This window comes from Hevea brasiliensis, chromosome 1, assembly GCF_030052815.1.
Source record: "Hevea brasiliensis isolate MT/VB/25A 57/8 chromosome 1, ASM3005281v1, whole genome shotgun sequence".
Lineage (NCBI taxonomy): Eukaryota > Viridiplantae > Streptophyta > Magnoliopsida > Malpighiales > Euphorbiaceae > Hevea > Hevea brasiliensis.
The window spans coordinates 3,396,723-3,406,136 of record NC_079493.1 but is presented as its reverse complement, the minus strand read 5'-3'; the positions used below and the strand labels follow the sequence as shown (position 1 = coordinate 3,406,136).

Here is a 9,414-nt window from a genome sequence, read left to right as displayed (position 1 = left end):
TGACATTGGTAGGAGGAGCCATCTTCTCTATCACTTCAACCTTGGCTTTATCAACCTCTATTCCTCTGTTAGACACCAAATGTCCAAGCACTATCCCTTCCTGAACTATGAAATGACACTTTTCCCAGTTTAACACTGTGTCAAGATTCGCACATCGCTGCAAAACTTTAGAAAGGTTAGCCAAGCATATGTCAAATGAAGATCCATAAACAGAAAAATCATCCATAAAAACCTCCATTATGTCTTCAATGAAATCTGAGAAGATTGCCATCATGCACCTTTGAAAAGTGGCTGGTGCATTACACAACCCAAATGGCATCCTCCTATAAGCAAAGGTTCCATATGGACAAGTAAAAGTAGTTTTCTCTTGATCATTTGGATGGATAGGGATTTGAAAAAAACTTGAATATCCATCTAAATAGCAAAAATAAGAATGCCTAGCCAGTCTTTCTAACATCTGATCAATGAAAGGAAGTGGAAAATGATCTTTTCTAGTGGCTATATTTAATTTTCTGTAATCTATGCACATTCGCCAACTAGTCACTGTTCTGGTGGGAATTAATTCATTATTTTCATTTTTGACCACTGTCATTCCACCCTTTTTTGGGACAACATGTACTGGGCTCACCCAAGTACTGTCTGAGATAGGATATATGATCCCTACATCAAGCAACTTCAAAATTTCCTTTTTAATAACTTCTTTCATATTTGGGTTCAACCTCCTCTGATGTTCAATAGATGGTTTACAATTTTCTTCCAAACTAATTCTATGCATGCAAAAGTGTGGGCTTATTCCCTTAATGTCATCTATGGTATATCCTAAGACTTTCCTAAATTGTCTCAACACTCTTAACAACTTATCAGCCTCTAAGGTACTTAAATTTGCATTTACAATTACTGGATAAGTGTTATTGGTGCCAAGAAATTCATACCTGAGTTGAGAAGGAAGTTGCTTAAGTTCTACCTTAGGTGCATCTTCTTCTTTGAACGATGGTTGCTTAGATTCGACTTTTTCCTTTTGTGTGAGTTGAAAAACTGGAGCAGAAATGAATGGTGGACTTCCCTCTAAATGTTGAGCATATGCAGCCACATGAGGGTTGTCATAGTCTATGCCTCCTCCATGAACCAAGCAATTTTCAAGTGGATCTTCTGGATATTTCTTTCTGAAGTGTTCTTCAACCAACTCATCAATAATATCAATTCTCAAACAAGTATCAGCTTCAGAATGATGCTTCTTCATAGTATTATTAATATTGAAAACCAATTGTTCTTCACTAACTCTAAGAGTCAATTTTTCTCCCTTAACATCAATCAATGCTCCTGCTGTAGCTAGAAAGGGTCTTCCCAAGATGATTGGGATATTAGAATCCTCTTCCATGTCCAAGATGACAAAATCAACAGGTATATAGAACTTCCCAACCTTCAGAGGCACATTCTCCAAAATCCCTTCAGGATACTTAATTGATCTGTCAGCTAACTGAAGAGAAATGTGGGTTGGTTTAAGATCTCCCATATTGAGCTTCTCATAAATGGAGAGGGGCATAAGGCTAACACTAGCCCCTAAATCACATAAAGCTTTTGTAGAACATGATTCCCCAATGTGACATGGAATTGAAAAACTCCCTGGGTCCTTGAGCTTTGGAGGAAGTTTCCTTTGGAGGATAGCACTACATTCTTCTGTCAAAGCTACAGTTTCATGATCTTCAAGTTTCCTCTTGTTTGAGAGAATTTCTTTCAAGAATTTTGCATAAGAGGGCATTTGTGAAAGAGCATCAACAAACGGCACATTTATATAAAGCTTCTTCAAAACCTCTAAAAACTTTCCAAATTGCTTGTCAAGCTTGGCTTTGTGAAATCTTTGTGGGAAGGGAAGTTGTGGCTTGTAGGGCTCTGGAGGTATATACTTCTCTTCCTTCTCTTCAATTTTCTCTTTACATTTTTCTGCACTCTCTTGTTTTTCACTCTCATCAGTTTCTTTCTCATTTTCTCTCTTCTCACTATTTTCACTCTTCTCATCACTTACAACTTTCCCACTTCTTAAAGTAATAGCTTGACATTGCTCTCTTGGGTTTTCTGGTTGACTTGGAAGTTTTCCAAAAGACTTGGTACCTGAGGAAGACGCTTGTTGTGCAATCTGATTTTCCAGCATTCTGTTATGTGTTTGCATCTGTTCTAGCCTTGTTTTCATCTCTCTCATCTCTTCATCATGCTTAGTTTGGTTAGCAAGAATCTGTTGCAATAAAGCTTCTGTGGTGGAACTTTGTTCTTGTTGTTTTGGTAGAGGATTCATATTTTTCTGCTGAAAATTAGGCAATGGTTGCCTATTTTGCTGATATGGAATTCCTTGTTGCTGTTGTGGTTGAAAATTCTGATTTGGAACTTGACCTTGCTGATTTCCCCATGAAAAGTTGGGATGATTCCTCCAAGTTGGATTATAAGTTTGAGAATAAGGATTCCCCATTTGTTTGTTTCCATAATTACCAACATATGCAGCTTGCTCTCCATAGTCTACTCCACAGCTTGTAGTTCCCTCTGCATAAGCAACTTGTTGTGAACTTCCAGATGATGATGATGAACTAACCAACATACTCAAATCTTCCATCTTCTTAGCCAAAACATTTGTAAGTGCATCAAACTTTGCATTAATCATGTTGAATGGATCAAGGTCATACATTCCAACAGCTTGCCTCTTTTGAGTTGGAGCTGGTCCTCTTGGACTACTCCAAAGATGAGTATTCTTTGCAATTTTCTCCAGTAGCTCATAAGTTTCATCTTCATGCTTCATAATAAATTCTCCTCCTGTTTGAGCATCAATAATCCCTCTGATTGTAGGAGTGACATTGGTGTAAAAATTCTGATTTATCATCCATTTCGGAATGGCATGATGTGGGCATTATCTCTCTAATTCCTTCCATCTCATCCATGACTCATATAGAGTTTCATCCTCTCTTGGTCTGAAAGCTGTCATTTGATTCCTCAATTCTTGAGTTTTTCCAGGTGGAAAATATTGTGCAAGAAATGCATCAGTGAGTTGCTCCCAATTTGTAATGGAGTTGTGAGGTAAAGAATCAAGCCAATCTAATGCTCTATCTTTCAAAGAGAATGGGAATAGCTTCAATCTTGCTGCATCATCAGACACTCCCGGTTGTTTTTGCATATCACAAATCATAGCAAACTTCTTCAGATGTGTGTGTGGATTTTCAGAAGGATGTCCCCCAAATTGAGAATTTTGAATCATTTGAAGAACTCCAAAATCCATCTTGTAACTATTTGCATCAATCCTTGGTCTTGTTATGCTTTCTCTCAAGTCATCAAAATGAGGAAAAGCATGATCCATCATACTTCCCCTAGGCACATTAGCATTTACAACCTCTTCACCTTGGGCTGCATTTTCATTGTTTCGATCATTTCCAGCATTACCACCACCAATTCTAATTCTTTCATCAGCCATGTCTGCTTCTAATTCAGTTTCTCTCAATGCTTCTTTTCTTCTTCTGGTTTCTTTCTTGTTGGCTTTACAAAATTTCTCAATTTCAGGATTAAACAATAAGGATGTGTCACTTGTGCTTCTAGCTCTTCTCATAAAAGATTAAAAATGCCTGAAAAAGAACAAACAAACACAAAATGAAAAGATAACAAAGATAAAACTATAAACAACTAAAATAATCAAGAATTCAATCTTAAACAAACAACTCCCCGGCAACGGCGCCAAAAACTTGATGTGGCCCAACCGCAAGTGCACGGGTCGTACAAGTAATATAGAAAAGATATCGTTCCCACGAGGAGTTGTGTTAATGATTGAATTTTTGATATAAAAAGTTGACTAAATTGAACTATTTTTGAAATTAAAGCAATGAATTAATGGGTATTGGAGTATGAAATCTATATGTGCAAAATCAATAATCTATTCAACTATGTAATGATTTAACTAAATTTGCATCAAATTAAAATAAGAAAATTCAAATATGGCAATATTCAAAATGGCAAGTAATTAAATTCGATTAGAAATTAACAATGATAAAAAGGCGATTCCGGAGTTCGGGATTTCATATTCAAGCTATTTTGGGATTTTAAATTGGTTATCCAATCTTGAGAAACTTACGGGTTTTAAGGAGATTAATTCTTAAATCCTTTGAATACCCTTTCGAGTGAGACAAAGAGTGCCTTAATTAATCTAATCCTACTTTCGTGGAGTTAGAGTTAATTAAGACCCATTAGGTTCTTCAATTAATCTGTGAATCCTCTTAATTCTTAGCCTATTTCTAGGTCTAAGTTAATTAAGTCCAATTTCTTGATTATCTATCACAAGGCCTTCTCCTTTCGGTGCCTCAACCATGGATTAAGAACATCACTTAATGGGATCCTACACTAAGCATGTCATTAAGCACACAAGAAATGAATAAAACTCATTAAGACCATAAAATATGGATTACCCAATCAAAATCCACAAAATATCTCAAATATTACATCCCTTACTCCAGAATCAAAGGTAAAACTACTCACTATCCATAATGTTTACAAGATAATCTGAGTTTATATGAAATTAAAGCTTTAATCTAAGCTAAGAAACAGGAAACTAAACACTAGAAATGTAGGAAAAATATATGAAAAGAAAGAAATCTCCAAATCTTGGTTGAAAATGGTGTAGAAGGTGAAAGTGACTCTTCAGCTGCTGCCTCCCCTATTCTTTTTCTTCCTCTCCTTGCTTCCTCCTTTCTAAAATGGGAAATGGGACTATATATAGCATTTTTTGACATGGAGCCCTAAAATGGTGTGTTTGAGGAGGGATTTTCTGAGGGAATCTTCTGCCAGCTCATTAATGAACTCTTTGTGGGACTGCATAAGTGGACTGCATAAGTCATGCAGTCCCTTATGCAGTTTTCGACTGGTTTCTGGTTCACTTATGCAAAACTGCATGACTTGGTGCATAGGTTATGCACAATTCCGTGAGAGTGCATAAGGGAGGCGTGAATCTGCATAGGCTATGCACTCTCCTTATGCACAATTCGGCAGGTGTTGGAACAGTGTTTCTTCTCCTCATGCGGATCTGCATAGCTTATGCGGCAAGTTATGCGCAATTTTGTCAATGCATATTTCAACTTGAAAACTTGTTTTTGACATCTTTGGCTGTAGAAGTCACTCCTCAATGGCAAAATTTCTTTTCAGTCCTTCAAAAACACCATTTTTCCTACAAAATAAAGTAAAAATTACAAATTAATCCAAAACTGACAATTACGAAAAACTAACTAAATAACTAATGAAATTAGCTAAAAGTAACTAATAATCAAATAAAATGGCTATGAAATTAAACCTAAATGATTATGTAAAATGTATGCATCACAAACCTTATTTCTTTTAAATTGGTTGAGTTCCTCTTGCATTGCAAGTATCTAACCCTCATCATTTATGGCCTCGTCTATGCTCTTAGGTTCTATTTGAGAAATGAATGCAAGGTTATTACATATATTTCTAAGAGAGGATCTAGTTGTTACCTCTTTTGATGTATCACCAGTGATTAGGTCCTTAGGATGATCTTTCTTTAAGGTCCATTCTTTAGGTAGATCTTGTTGAACTCCTTGATGAGAAACTAGTTGACTTTGTTACTCTTGAAGCTTAACTTCATCATCTCCCAAATCCTTTAAGAGATCTTCCTTGAGTTGATCTTGATTTTCACTAGATTGAAGATCTCTAAGAGTCAACTAATCAAAATTACCTACAATATCATCATCACAAGAAATGTCCTTTCTAGGACTAAAGGGGGTTATCTTCATCAAATACAACATGCATTGAATCTTCAATAACTAAAGTTCTCTTATTGAATACTCTATATGCTTTACTAGATATAAAGTACCCTAAGAAGATACCTTCATCTGTTTTGGAGTCAAATTTATCTAGATTAGATTTGGTATTCAGAATAAAACATTTACAATTAAAAAACTCTAAAATAACCTACTTTAGGTTTCTTGCCATTCCATAACTCATAGGAGGTTTTCTTCAAAAAAGGTCTAATCAAAACTATATTTGAAACATAACAAGCTGTATTAATGGCTTCTGCCCAAAAATAAGTAAGCAAGTTATATTCACTTAACATAGTCCTCCCCATGTCTAAAATAGTCATATTTTTTTTTTCAACAATACCATTTTGTTGGGGAGTCCTAGGAGAAGAAAAGTTGTAAGTGATCCCTAGTGAGTTACAAAAATTTTCAAATCTCTCATTTTCAAATTCTCTATCGTGATCACTTCTAATAGAAGAAATTTGAAAACCTTTTTCATTTTGTACCTTTTTTGAAAATCTCTCAAAAAAATCAAAACATTCATCCTTATGAGCAAGGAATGCAACCCAAGTTTACTTAGAGTAGTTATCAACAATCACAAAAGCATAATATGCAACACCTAAGCTAGCTACTCTAGTAGGACCAAATAAATCCATATGCAACAATTAAAGGGGTCTAGAAGTAGATACCTTATGAATAGATTTAAAAGAGCTCTTGACTTGCTTACCCATTTGGTATGCATCACACACCTTATCTTTTTGAAACTTAATATTTGGTAGCTCATCAACTACCTAATCCTTGTTCAAGTTTGCAAGAAGGTCCATGCTAGCATGTGCAAGCCTTCTATGCCAAGTCCAAGAGTTATCACTAATAGAAACAAAGCACTTGACATCTTTGTTAGACAAAGCATGGAAATCAACAACATAAATATTTTCAATTCTTTCACCAACAAACAACATTTTATTATCACACATTCTAGACACAAAGTAAGATTTAGACTCAAAAATGACTCTACAATCTTTATCACATAATTGACTAACACTAAGCAAATTAAACCATCAATCAAAAGTACTTTGTCAAGAATTGAGGAGTTTTCTTATCAATCTTACCTATCCCTATAATTTTACATTTACCATTGTCACTAAAGGTCACTCGCCCACCTCTATCTTTCTTTTCAAGTGAAAGGAAAAGGTTAGCATTTTGGGTCATGTGTCTTGAATATCCACTATCCAAATACCACTTGCTTTAAAGCTTTGAGGATTTCAAACACACCTACACAATATAATTCAATTTACTTTAGGTACCCAAATGTACTTGGGACCTTGGGGGTTAGTAATTCCATCACTTGAATCAAATATTTTACCAAATCCAAGATGGACTTTCCAAATGGCACACTTATAGTTGGTGTGACCAAACTTGCCACAATAATGACAATGACAATTAAACCTTATCGATCTTAGTTTATATGCATGAGAATGTGCATATGGTCTCATGTGACCATTCTTTTTTAGTCCATTATGTGCATGTGAGCATGAGGCATGGTGAGTGTGATGATAGTTATGAGGCTTAGTAGCATATCCCCTATGAAAGTTTGGCCTAGATGCAACTCTTCTAGATTTATATGTCCTATTTACATTTTGTCTAAGACCATATTGATGAAATGAAGTCTTTTTAGTTTCATTTCCACTAGATATCTTTGGTTCTTGTCCTTTAGGATTAGACACCTTTAAACTAGGCACTTGGGGACTAGGCCCACTAGAACTAGATGCTTTAAAAAATGGTCTTGGAAGGAGGTGCTTGGGCAAATTTGCTATAACCAAGTCCATACTTGATGCTAGGAGACCTTTGAGAGCCTAAAATTACATCAAGTTTGTCCTTTCCTTTGGCAAATTTGGAAAGAGAATTTTTTAGCTCAGTAATTTCATTTCTCAACTTCTCATTTTCTAATGAGAGCTCATCTAAGGATTTTTGCGTATTACTATCTAAAGGTCTATCATCCTTAGATAAGGTCTCATTTTCCTTCCTTAAACTAGCAAGCTCACTTTTCAAAAGTTTATTCTTCTTACGACTTAATTCTAGTTCATCATTCATAACTTTAAGAACACTAACTAGTTCATCATAAGAAAATTCAACAACATCATCATTTAAAGTTACCTCATTGAAGCTTTCCTCCATTGCCATAAAGCACATTTGGGTAACTTGATCACTAATCTCTTCATCTGTAGAGTCACTTAATTCATACCATGTTGCTTTAAGTGCCTTCTTCTTGAACTTCTTGAAAGGCTTTTTCAATTTGGGACAATCCATTCTAATGTGACCCAGCTTATTGCATTCAAAGCATATGGGATGATCTCTTTTGCTACTTTCACACTTGTCCTTCTTGAAGTTCCTCTTTCGGATGAACTTCTTGTTTTGGAAGAGCATTTTCCTTATTCTCCTTGTCACTAGAGCCAACTCTTCCTCATCAAACTCATCATTTTCATCACTTGAGTTTTTGGAAGATACTTTGAAGGCAATGTTCTTCTTGGCTTTGTGGGTCCTCCACTTGCTCTCCTTTAAGGGTCATCTCATAGTCAATGAGATTTCCCAAGAGCTCATCAAGTTGTACCTTGCTTAAGTCCTTGAAATCCTTGAGTGAAGTTACTTTGGGTAGCCACCCCTTAGGAAGACTTCTTAGAATCTTTTTTACTAGCTCCTCATTCGTGAATGTCTTCCTAAGGGATTTAATTCCTCCTATAATCTCCACAAATCTATCATACATTTAACTTATGGCCTCATTTGATTTTATCTTGAACAACTCATATTGATAGATGAGAGAATCCATCTTATTCTCCTTCACTTGACTAGTACCCTCATGAGTAACCACCAAAGCATCCCAAATTCTTTGGTAGTAGACTTCACACATACTTTATTATATTCACTTCTACTTATTGCACAAAATAAAATATGAATAGCTTTATCATTTAGAGCTACTCTTTTTTTTTCTCTTGCTCACTCCATTCACCCTTTGGCTTAGTTAAATGCACACTATCTAAAATTTTAGTTGCGGTGAATGGCCCATTCTCTACAATATCCCACATGTCAACTCCTTCTAATTCAAGAAAATAAAACATTCTATTTTTCCAATATAAGAAGTCATTCCCATCAAAGAAGGGAGGTCTTACCACCGATTAGCCTTCTTGTGCATTGAGAGTTGCCATTGATCTTTGCTCCAAGATGATTAAGTCTTTGGAGACATACTCTAATATCACTTGTTGTCCCTTGTAGCAATCCAAGAGAAGGGGGGGGTGTTAATTAAAAAGTTTGAAGGCTAAGAGGGAATTTTGAGAATAAGCACAAGGAAGAGGGAAAAGAAGAATGAACACAAGAAATTTATAGAGGTTCAGTTATCCCAAGCCTACGTCCTCTCCTCAAGGCCCTTCTTGAGAGTTAACTCCAATAAAATTCTTTTTTGAGTGAAGAATAAACCCCTTATAATCATCACAAGAGCAAACCCTTACTCTTTTACAAATCCCTTTACACTTAAGAGCAATTTAATGTTCTATCACACTCAAGTTATAATGAATGCTCGCAACAACCTTGAACTAACTCTCAGAATAAAGAAATTACAGCTCAAAATATCAAACTCTCAATAATCAAT

General features: G+C 35.5%; 1 non-coding gene across 1 annotated transcript; it reads left to right on the top strand.

The window, feature by feature from the left end:
- The first annotated feature begins 2,876 nt into the window (after positions 1–2,876).
- On the top strand, positions 2,877–2,983 carry LOC131169824 (small nucleolar RNA R71). The gene has a single exon (XR_009140753.1). It is a non-coding gene; the product is annotated as a small nucleolar RNA R71 (small nucleolar RNA).
- The last annotated feature ends 6,431 nt before the right edge of the window (positions 2,984–9,414 follow it).